This window comes from Drosophila sechellia, chromosome 2L (genome assembly GCF_004382195.2).
Source record: "Drosophila sechellia strain sech25 chromosome 2L, ASM438219v1, whole genome shotgun sequence".
Lineage (NCBI taxonomy): Eukaryota > Metazoa > Arthropoda > Insecta > Diptera > Drosophilidae > Drosophila > Drosophila sechellia.
In genome coordinates, this window is record NC_045949.1 from 4,203,712 (window position 1) to 4,214,815 (window position 11,104).

Here is an 11,104-nt window from a genome sequence, read left to right on the forward strand (position 1 = left end):
CTTTCATCTATTTTAATAAAGTTAAAAGCCACCCGAAAATGGCTTGAGCTCAGCTACACTGAAAATAATTTATGCAGTATGTATTTTCGATCAGGGAATAGTATGGAATAAGCTTAGAGAGTCATGTTCAAGTCATGTTGATTTGCTACAGATCAAACTTCGATGTATATAACTTACTCCCAATATTTTTCTGTGTAGACTGTTAGTCTGCAAGTCTCCTGTTCCTTTTGGATGCTTGACGCACTGCCAGGAGGTCCTTGCAGTGCAGGATTCAAAAATTTAAAACAGTTTTTTGGTTATATTTACCGGTTTAGTATATTAGAGAGTGGCTGCTCAGCTTGGGGAAATCCTGGCCAGGGGTGGGATAAGCGGGGAAAGCAAAAGGGAAAGCAGCACACACAGTCATTCATAAACATGGTAGCGGTAGCTCCTGCTTTCTACCGCTTCTGCCAAGTCAGCCGGTTGAGTTTTTCCAGTTGCACTTTTCAGTGCTCCTAGTTCACACTGTTTCCCAGCCAGCCACCATCTTTTCGTCCTTTCATGCTTTCGTCCTGCTGGCAAGTGGAAAGTGCTTACATTTTTCTGGCAGCGGAAATGCATATTGCTTCCGGCCTTTTATTCATTTCCCCTTTGCATTTTTTGCGCATTTGCCTCTGCTTCTGTTGGCCAACATCTATTCCAAAGCCCCGCTTGCGATCCCAGTTTTGCTTTCGTGGGGTTAGAGAATAGGATGGGGCTTCAGGTTTTTGGGAGCCCCGTCGAGGGGCTCTTTACAAATTTTTATGCTGCGGTCATGCCAAAATGCATTGTAAATGGAATGAGTGTGTATGTCCGTATGTCTGGCCCAGTGTAAATAAGTTTTGAGTTTGTCTTTCGCTGATGTCGACCGCACACGGTCCTCCTTTACCTCTCTCCATTTCGGAAGGCCAGTGCGAAGAATCAGCGGCAAAAAACTGCAGATTGTTATGGCTGTCAGGACCCGGAGCGAGCTACACCACACTGAGCCAAATGCTTTACTACATATATAACCATTTTTTTTATATATAGCACTACACTTCAATAATAGGTAAGATAGGAATGTATTTGAAAAGGATATTTGAATGTTTAAGAATTAATATATATTTAAATTTGCCAGAAATGCAATAGATTTGATTCTATAAAATTCCGCATGGTTTTCTGTTTCAAATGTCCCCCTGCCTTCACTTTATTTACCATTGCAAAATACACAACATTCTATGGCGGTTGCTATTTCCATTTAAAGGCAAGACAGAAAAAGTGAATACTCTTACATAACTTCAAAGACATTCCAATGCGCTTGGCTTCCTTTTTAACATTCCAACATCAGCATTAGCAATACCATATCCGATTCTTAAGCAACATGACCCGTACATTCCGTTTTATGGCGGTCTAATTTAAATTTTTCCAGTGCAACACGGTTTCAGTGCCAAATTTCACACACAGATACTGAGCGGTTTTTCCCGGTCTTCTTTTTTCGTTTCGTTTTTCGCCTTTTTTCCGAGTCGACTCGCTTTTCTCCTGACTGCTGATGATGTTTTTGTCGTTACGCTTTTGTGGCGTCGTTGGCTGGAGCTGATGTGTTTCTGCGGGTCAGGGGTCAGGGGTCAGGGGTCAGCTCCTCAGTCGAGTGCCGTGAGAGGGTATCGCCATGAAGCGAGGCTCCTCCTGCAGGCCATCATTCGAGAGTGCTACACTAGAATTAATCTTTGTCAAACGGCGTGGCTTTCGAGTCCAGATGAGAGGCCCCGCCACATGGCAATTGAGATACATTGACTGGGTCCGCACTGCAAATCGAAGTACTCCAATCCAATACCTATAGCAAGATGCCACGACCAGGATACGTGCACTATCTGTCGATCTGGTTGAGTTGGACAGGCCTAAGCCTCTTACACGGCCAAAAGCAACCCTTTTGCAATGCCATCCAGCCGGCTCATATGCATAACGTTCTCTGAAATTCGCCCTTGCCCGAAAGGCCCGGCAAACAAATTTGCAACCAAAGTGCTTCGCTCCGTGCACATTGGCACATTTTTAATACACTCCACTCCCTTCTGTGTGGGCGGGATGTGGGGGGCTGAAGGATGTGGGTGCGGAAGGTGCACACCAAAAAATCGTACAGGATGTTGTTTTCTGACTTTGGATTGTTATACAAGGGCTTTGCATTTGTATAAATGGTGTAAGCTGACAATTAAAGGCTGCAATAAGTACTAATAAAGTTAAGGCTTATCCTACTTTTAAATGATTCAGACGAATTCTGAATCCTTATTTCTTAGTTTATTTTATATTTAAATAGTAGTATATAAATATTTTCATTTCATTCTCAAAGACTCGTTGAGCTATAATTAATGGATTTCCAATGATTTGGCACCCCAAGCATTTTCTTTCAGGGTTAAACCCCCCGGGTAAGTAACTCTAATCTCGTTCCGCACACGGAGTCGCCTCCTCGTCGAGTAACACGTGTCTGGTAGTTTTCAAGTGCTTGCAGCTTGATTTGATGTAATTTATTGAAAATTTATACAAATTTGTGCTTGTCTTTGCACAATAGCCCTCGTGCCCAAGGCCCAGACTCCAGGACCCACCAGCCGCCCCATCCCCACCCAGTCGCCTTGTCTGAACTCGTTTGTAGTCTGTTATTGGCAAAAACTCGCAACGGCCCGAGCCGGGAGTCTTGTGCATGTGGGTCACGTAGCCATGTGACTTATACGAAATGCAAATGAAATAGTATATTCGGTGGGTGGTGGCCCGGCGAGAGGTCCTCTGTATCCTGTGTCACGGGTGCAAGTGGCAAACTGCCCACATTCGCCGGGGCCAGAGGAGTCCAACTCCTAGTCCGAGTCCGAGTCCTAGCCGTGTCCGTGGACACTTTGTGTGCCATGGCCATAGAATTCGGAATCCATGCCAGCAGCTGTAATAGAATTGGTTTTCTTTCGCTGTTTCTTCTGGCTTGCATAAGATAAATGTGCGAATTTGCGCCAAGTGAAAGTGTTTTTGATAAATGTGCGAGGGACTACAGCTCCTGCAATCGTAAATCGTGCCATCGAAGGACGCCCACTGATCCTTTGATTATTCAACAAACACCTTTAAAGAACTCGCAGCGAGTGTTTCCTGCCGATTTGCCGACTCCATGGCTACGCCGCCCAGCATCCCATTGTCCGCCGTTTGATATTTGTGCCATCCGCACTTGTCCAGTTTGGACCAGTTCCGTGGAAGGACCTTCGTCCTTTTGTCCTCCCACCCGCCTGCTTTATGATTTCGTTTGATTGTTCGGTGGCTGGCGCTACTTTGTTGCTAGTCCAACCCAGCTGACTGTCTGCAACTTTGCTGATTTCATTGCTTGATTTTCTCTCGTTGATACCCTGCCTTGGGTTCCATAAATCATTCCGAAACAGAGTTTAAAATTTACATAGCTCAAGAGCTATTTGTATATTTCAATCGGATTCCATTCCAGACGCACTGGACAGTTTTTTTGTGGCAAGCAGAGCGTTAAGAGTTCTTCTGTCCCTCCTCATCATATACACACATATGCATATTTTTGTAGAAAGTGTATATTTCATACCTTTAGTGTACACAAAACGGAAGTTGCTTTCTTAGTTCTGCGTTTTTTCCTTTTATTTTCTATTTCAATTTCGTTAAGTTTTGCGCTTCTGGTGTCTGTCTTGGCTTTTCCTTGGCAGATACGTGTGGGTTTACGCTCGGACTCCATAATAGAATTATTTGTATCAAATTGTGGCAACCGAAAAAATGAAATGAAAGCGGAGCAGCCAGGCCGCAAAAGGAAGACCGGCAGGAGCAACGCCAACGCACTCTAACACAATTGGAAACTTGCACAAAGGCATTTTTATTCGCCTATGCCCGGCAAGACCAGAAAGCAGCGCCAGGAATTGAATTAAAAGTTCCCATTTTTTTGCTGGCTGGGATAGCTGGTTGGCTGGCTTGCTGGCTTATCTGGGCCGCAAACATTCTGGGCTTTCTCCCCTTTTGGCTTTCATTGGCAAAAAGTGTTGAGCTGTGAAAGTTGGCTAGCTGGCGCTGGGCGAAAGTAATTCTCAGTCCAAAGATTCCCAGTTGCAGTTCCCGCTGCTGCTGCTGTAGCTGCAGTGACAAATGAACTCGGGTCGGGGTCACCAGGCACCCAAACCCAAACCCCAACCACCCAACCATCGAACACCAGCCCCCAGCGAATCTGGAGCATATCTGGAGCATAACTATTCGATTTTGGCACGCGAATGCAATCAGCACCTGGCCGCATTCCCTCGCCGCTCCTCAGTCGCTGTCGTTATGACACGAGCTTTTGTGATCAATATGTTTTCGAGGACCAGGGAGCCACCTGCCACGCCTTGCAATTTGTTAGCATCGCGGGGGCCCTTCCTTTTCCCACAGATAGCAACTGCTGACAGGAGTGCTGTCCTCCTTCGCGCCATATCCTTTTTTTCCCCCAGCTGCTGACAAAGACGAATGGCAAGTGCGACGTTCGCGCAATCAGCGGCGGAATAATCAAAAATGAAAATAAGCATAGCATATTTTCCAGCGCTCCGCACGAGGAACGCGCAAAGAATCGTTGCCGTGGCAAAAAGAAGCTCGGAACACTGGATATATTTGCTCGGGGATTTCCAATGAAGTGTGTATTGATTAACCTTTTTTGCGGTTAATATTTCAGGTGGTTCCGCCGCAGCATAATCCCATTTGCGTAGGCTTCATTCCGACTTCAATTCTAATAGCCAGTTATTGTGGCAAACGGGTACAATGATTTATTAATATTTAAGCATTTCTTTCTTTAGAACTCTAGCTACACGGCTAAAAACTATTGCATATAATAAAACTATTTGTCTTGTTTCTATTAATAATAAGTTGAATAGAGAACAATTATCTGAGAATCTCTTTTTTTTTTGCTGGCGACGGATTCCACTTCAGCTTGGAAATGGGATGGCCCCCACCCAGCCACAAACGACATTTTGCCCCCATTCCTCTTCGATTGATTTATTGAGAGATTAATGCCAACGATTTCCTTTACTGCTGGCGCGTTAGTTTTTTTGCACTCTGCCATATTGGTGCCATGAAAGCGGTGCTGTCACTCCAGTTGCGGCTTTCTTTTCTTCCAGTGAGTCTGGATCCTGGGAAATCCTCGGCTTGCCGGCAGCGTACACATGAGTTATTGGCTCGATAGTGCAAACACTTGCAAATGCGGATTCTCATATACATGTGTGCACAGCATATATAGGCTAACAGGGGTTAAAACAAGACTTTGTATTGCACTGAAACATTCATAAGTTTTAGCGGGTCTCAGCTACCTAGCTTCTAATCAGTTCTGGGGCCTCGAAAACGAAACGACTAACGAAGTTATGCAAATTCCAGCCCACTGTCGGCATGAATCTCAATTTAGGGGCCGCCAGCAAAACTTGGGCATCCTTTGATGTTTGCTCAATTAACATAGGCGAGAACCTCACAACCTCTGAACCTCAGAACCGCCGGGCCTGCAACACTTAAGCGGATTATGAAAGCAGGCAGAGTCTGGCAGGCGTAAATCGTGATTTTTTAATAGCTAAACTTCGGCAGCGCCGCGAAAAGCGAAATTTTGCCGTGGAACGTGACTGATTCGCTGGGGAAACTCTAACCACAATGGCTCAGACACAATGTTTGGGTCTATCTGGGCGATGCAGAAGCGCAGACCTAGCTGCAAAAATGCAGTAGAAACAAGTTTATAAGTATAAGTCAAAGTTACGGATAAGAAATTTCGAAGAGATGCATCTATAGAGTTGGCATAATTTGTGTTAATTATTGATTCGATTATGAGTAGTAAGTACAATTCCTAAAGTTGATGAAATTCACAGTACATCTTCTTGCAGTGTACTTTGGAAAACTTTCGCAGCTAGAGCTTCCCAAAAACTTTTCATCTATAGCCGCAAAAAGAGTCCTTTTTCGCCTCCTGCAGAAATGTTTATTACGCGCACATACATCGAAGTACCGGGAGCACCGCATCTTGTATCTTGCCACCGTGAACCGCACACTTGGAAATGCTTAATTTGCTGCCAAATATACATATTCCCGCTATCTGCCGCCCTCCACGGCTAACCAGAAATGAGCTTCGATGAGTCCAAATAGTTTCGTATTTCAGTCGAGCCTGCCGCTGCTAAGTGCTGCTCCTTCCACGCCCGCTCTCCAGAATGCCGCTCCTCATCGCCGCCACAAGGATGCCACGTAACTTCATCAGCGCTCCTCAATGCCTTCAGAGGAAAATATATTACTTTACTTTTACAAAAATATATCGTAATGTAGATACCATGGTTGAATGAACAATTTAAACTTAAAATGCCCATATGTTTAATATTATAATATATATAACGTAGTATATGTTGAACATTTTTAGCCGTGTATCTGAGCGTTGCGGGTGTTGCATTTCAGCGTTTCGGGCGTTAAATGCATTTCGCCTGCTCCACTTCCATTGTAAGGAGTGAGTAAGGAGTGAGTAAGCAGTGAAGTGGGTGGTGTGGCTGCCTATGGGTAATTTCCTACGAGGAGCCGCCAGCGAAAGCAAAGTTTAATTAATTTTCCTGCGGCTTTTGGCTTCGGTGGCGTGGCTCTTAAGTGGTTCTCCTCCGTCAGATGCTCCCTTTTTGGGCCGCAGGTTTTATGTCTTTGTCAAAATACTGGCGCCTCGCATTTTCCAATTTTCACTGCTCTTTATTGCCCGCCTGGGGGGAAATGGCAGTTTCGATGGTGTCGGAGCATCGGCAGTTCATTATCTACAACAGCTACGTAAATTGACCGCGCTCGGCATAGTTGCAGAACTATATTTACCACAAAATTACACAAATCAAATGCATAATTCTGCTCTAATGCCCGGGCGATGAACCAGCACAAAAAGATCAAATGTAGTGACAGCATTTGTTTTTAGATTTGCGAACCGCAACGCAATCAATTGCATCCAGACGGACGGGGTGGGCATTCCAGACAGCCACCCATCCATCCATCCACTCAGCCATTTGCTTTCGTCATGTAGAATCAATCGACCACAATAAAGCATGTAAGTGGATTAAACTCAACCACTCATTAAATTACGAGTGCGCTGCTATGAAATGGGGACCACAGCAACCGCAAAAACATCCTTTGACTACGAGCCTTGTATTGATATGTCCTAATAACACAAATTGTCAAACAACCGAAAGAGCTAAAGTATGGGCCTGGCCAAAGCGAATCAAGATTAGGCCCCTGAATTCACACGTCTCGAGCACTTACCGTCTAGTCTGAAAGTCAAAGTACCAAAGGGACTTGGCCGGAGATGAAATTCGCAAAAATATTCCATAAACTGAATGGATTTGGTGGCCATTAATGCGATTGTAGAGCACTGCCTGCAAAAAACCGCAACGGCAAGCAGCTTAAAGAACTGTCAGCTTTTCTCAAAGGCAATAACGCAGACCGACTTAAGGCGGACCACACTCTAAAATATTTTAAAGACTTGCGATATACTTTTGTTCAGGTAAAAATTATACTTTGTTCTAGAAATGTTTGCATTCGACTGTAAAGTTCTTGTTTGTTTTATAACGATCTATTCTTAAGCGGGTCAGCTTAATTTAATTTTTGCAGGAGACATCTGGAGCAGCTATTGACGATGCGATTCAGTTACTGCCTTGCGAGTCAAGTGAATGGTGCAAAGGGTCTCAGCCATCCAATGGACATGTCGCACCGCAAGAAAGTATCCAGCGGGCAGTATCGGGGAAAAACCCACAAAGGCGCATCGGGCTGCCAGATGCCACAAACGACAAGTGGGTAGCCAAAGGTACATAGAAGGTACAAGGTCTTAGCCCCCGCAGTTGGAGCTGCCAGCTTGGCATATTGATTTTAGGTTTGGTTTTTTGCTCCACTATTTGACTTCCCCGTGGCGTGTTTACCCTAACTATTTGCGTTGACCTGTTGTGCTCGTAAGGTCGCCATGAATATACATTGTTTGCATACCGTAGATGGTGTATTGAGCCACAACCAACTGAGTCTCCTCTCTCATCAATTAAAAGTGGGAAGCCGAACTCCGAAACGTTGGTCTACACATTTAGGAACATGGAGTCAGGAAATCGAACAGTTAAAAACTTTTGTCCCGAACTTGTTAGGTTATTTTGCACACAGTTCTTTAAGTTTTTAAGAACTATTTGTAACTTGCATTTTGAAATTGAAAAATTAAGTGAGTCAGCGAGACTTTTGTTTGGAAGGCTGCTTGCGACGCCAAAAAAAAAACACAAAAGGCAGCCAACATTAATTGTCAGATGCCTTAATTGCCCGTTTTCGTTGCACCAAAATTCGCAGCGGTTGCAGCAGCATAATAAAAAGTATCTGAGGCACACGAACGAACCCATGCCTAAGTAGGAATCGCGCTGCAGATTGCTGGGTCGGGTCAGTTCGGTGCAGTTCGCTTCAGGTCAGGGCAGGATCTGGGATCCGGGTGTGGGATAGCCGGTTAAGGCCAGCCGCTTGGCCAGAGGACTCCGGTGCTGCAGCGGAGCTGACACGGTGACCTAAAGGCGACAACAGGCGCATGCTGAATGGAGCTTGGAAAAAGTACACGGGTAGAAACGAAACTCCATATAAATTGTATACTTATTGCATTAATAAATTCTAGATATCATTGAGGGTAAATGTTAAATCGAAAGTGATTTCCACCCGTTTCAATCTATTTTGCTGCTTCCCGAATTAAAAGCGATGAAAATCATCTATGAATACTGTAGTTTTTTCTCCGTGTGCCCGCAGCAGCGGCACAATGAAAGCAGCCCACAAACAACAAACTGAAATTGTTTGCTTTGTGCCTTTGGCTGGCTGGCTGGTTGGCTGCGGGAAAAGCCAGCAGTGCTAATAAACAATGGGCCACGGCATGGGAAAATGGGTCCAAGAGGGGCTGGGAGCTTGGGCGGACGCATCTGAGACTTCCTGGGCGCTACGAGCGCTGTCGCTACTAGATGTTTTTAGCTGTTTTACGCTTTTAGGGCAATTTGGGGACAACGCGGCGTATGCGTGTCGTGTCTACTGTCTACGCTGCCTTTGCAGGTGTCAAGTGCCAAGTGTGTAGTTTACCGCAAAGTGGTGCCCTGCATAGTGTATAGTATGTATGCATGTTTTAGTTTTCATAACCCGGAGCGCTAAAAAATAACAACAAAGGGCATTACATTTTCCATTCGAAAGGCACTGCGGCAGCTATAACGGCCACCGCATAACAGGCGCACACATACATTCAAACACACACACACACACAGAGGGCCGAGACAGGACCTTAAATTGTTCAATTCAAAGGCTTCTGCAGAGCATTTACGAGCAACAACGGGAGCAGCAGGCGAATCCTGGGCCAGGACCAAAGGGAAACTCGTTAAATGCCATGGCTGCCTCCTGCATATATTGTTTGTGGCAGCATGTAAAGATGGGCCTCCATTCGAGGCGACTTCAAAAGGGAGTGAAAGTTTTCTTTGTCATCTATTAAGGCATTTCCTGCGAATGATTTATCCAGGCAGAAAAACCTTTGCAGGCTTCAAAGCGAGCTGTTAAAGCTGGGAAAGTTGGGCCCAAAATCTTAGGATGTATCCACTCCTTTAACGGAGACCGTAATTTTGCTAACGTTTTCCCCAACTATACGACTCGGTGTGCCCGAGCCAACAAATTAATTAGTTTTCAACACTCGAGTTACTTTAAATGGCAATTCGTATAATTAATTTCGCACACATTGGCACGAGAAGTGCAAAGCAAATCGAAATCATCAGAGTAGTCGGAAGTGCTTAGTATGCTAAGGCCGAAGTAAAAGGACCTGCTGGGCCAGGTCAGGGGTCGCACATTCAGAGACACATATCCATATTGAGACTCCGAGCCATCGGCAGCCAAAGGAAGCAATTTTCCTGCCGAATGCGTTTGCACAAAGCGAAGATATTGCAGAATACACAGATCTATTTGTGCGAGTGTGTGAGCATTGGGATGTGCTTGCAGTGGCTTGGTTGTGGCCAGTCGACCAGAACTCCCAGGACTTCAAGGACTCCCTGTGCAATCACTCAAACGGCTAAGAAATCAACTGCCAAAGTCATAAATTTTCGGTTTGCAAACTGAAAATTATTTCAGCATCATCCTTCTCCCTTCGCTGGCAAAAGTTAAATAATGCAAGGACTGCAAGGACGGCATGTGAGTTTGTGTGGGTGTCTATGGCCAGTGAAAAATTGTGCAGAAATATTTAAACTGCAATTCCAAAGCGATTTGTTTTATGGCCCCCATGCTCGGGCATTGTTTCGTCGGCAGCCAGGACCTAAGCACTCCGGATCCGGATGCGGATACGGATCGACTTCCGGATTCCACTCCGCTGCACCAGGCGGCGCGGAAAACTTAACTCGGATTTGATGTGGCCAAGCAGCTGTTAATGCTGCATGATTTATGCCCCGTTCCTCCTAGTCAGCTCATTATATGCCACTAAATCAGGGCTGCGAAGGCTGTGTGACCACGTCAATGTCGTTGGAAATTTTTGGCAGTACCAGTCCTGCGAGGAGGATGTGTGGTCAATGCACTGCCACTTCCGGTCCGCCCCACTTCCGCCCGGCGGTCGTAAATTTTATGCAGCCGCTTTGCATATCCTCCAGTTATCCCCACTTCCCACTTCAGCTTGTTATTTTATCGGAGCGCAGTCTGCACTCCGTTGGAGCTGCCGATTGTCATCGCCTGGCCATCCTGACAGACCATTGTCCGCCATTGTATCCTTTGGCCAATGATTTGTTTGGCCGCCTGCAGTTGGCTTGTTTTTCTTGGGCACCGCGATAAATCAACACGGGCAACCTCCATTTTGGCGACCCCAAGCGAAATGGCCTGAGCTTTAGGATTACTATGCATTAGTACGAAATTAGAACTATTATATTTATGGCGCAAATAGTCTGCACATCATTTATGCAGCGCCCAGGTAAAAGGCAAAAACAGGTAGAGCTACAAAAATAGAGGAAAAAAGCCTAAGCCCTTGCACTGGAAACGAATTTTGAAAGGTATTATATCAAAATAAAACCTAGTTCATAGTTCACCATTCCTCATTCGTTGAATCGAAGTCTCCGCTTACCTAACTTATATTTTATAAAGCTTTTAAAAAACTTAA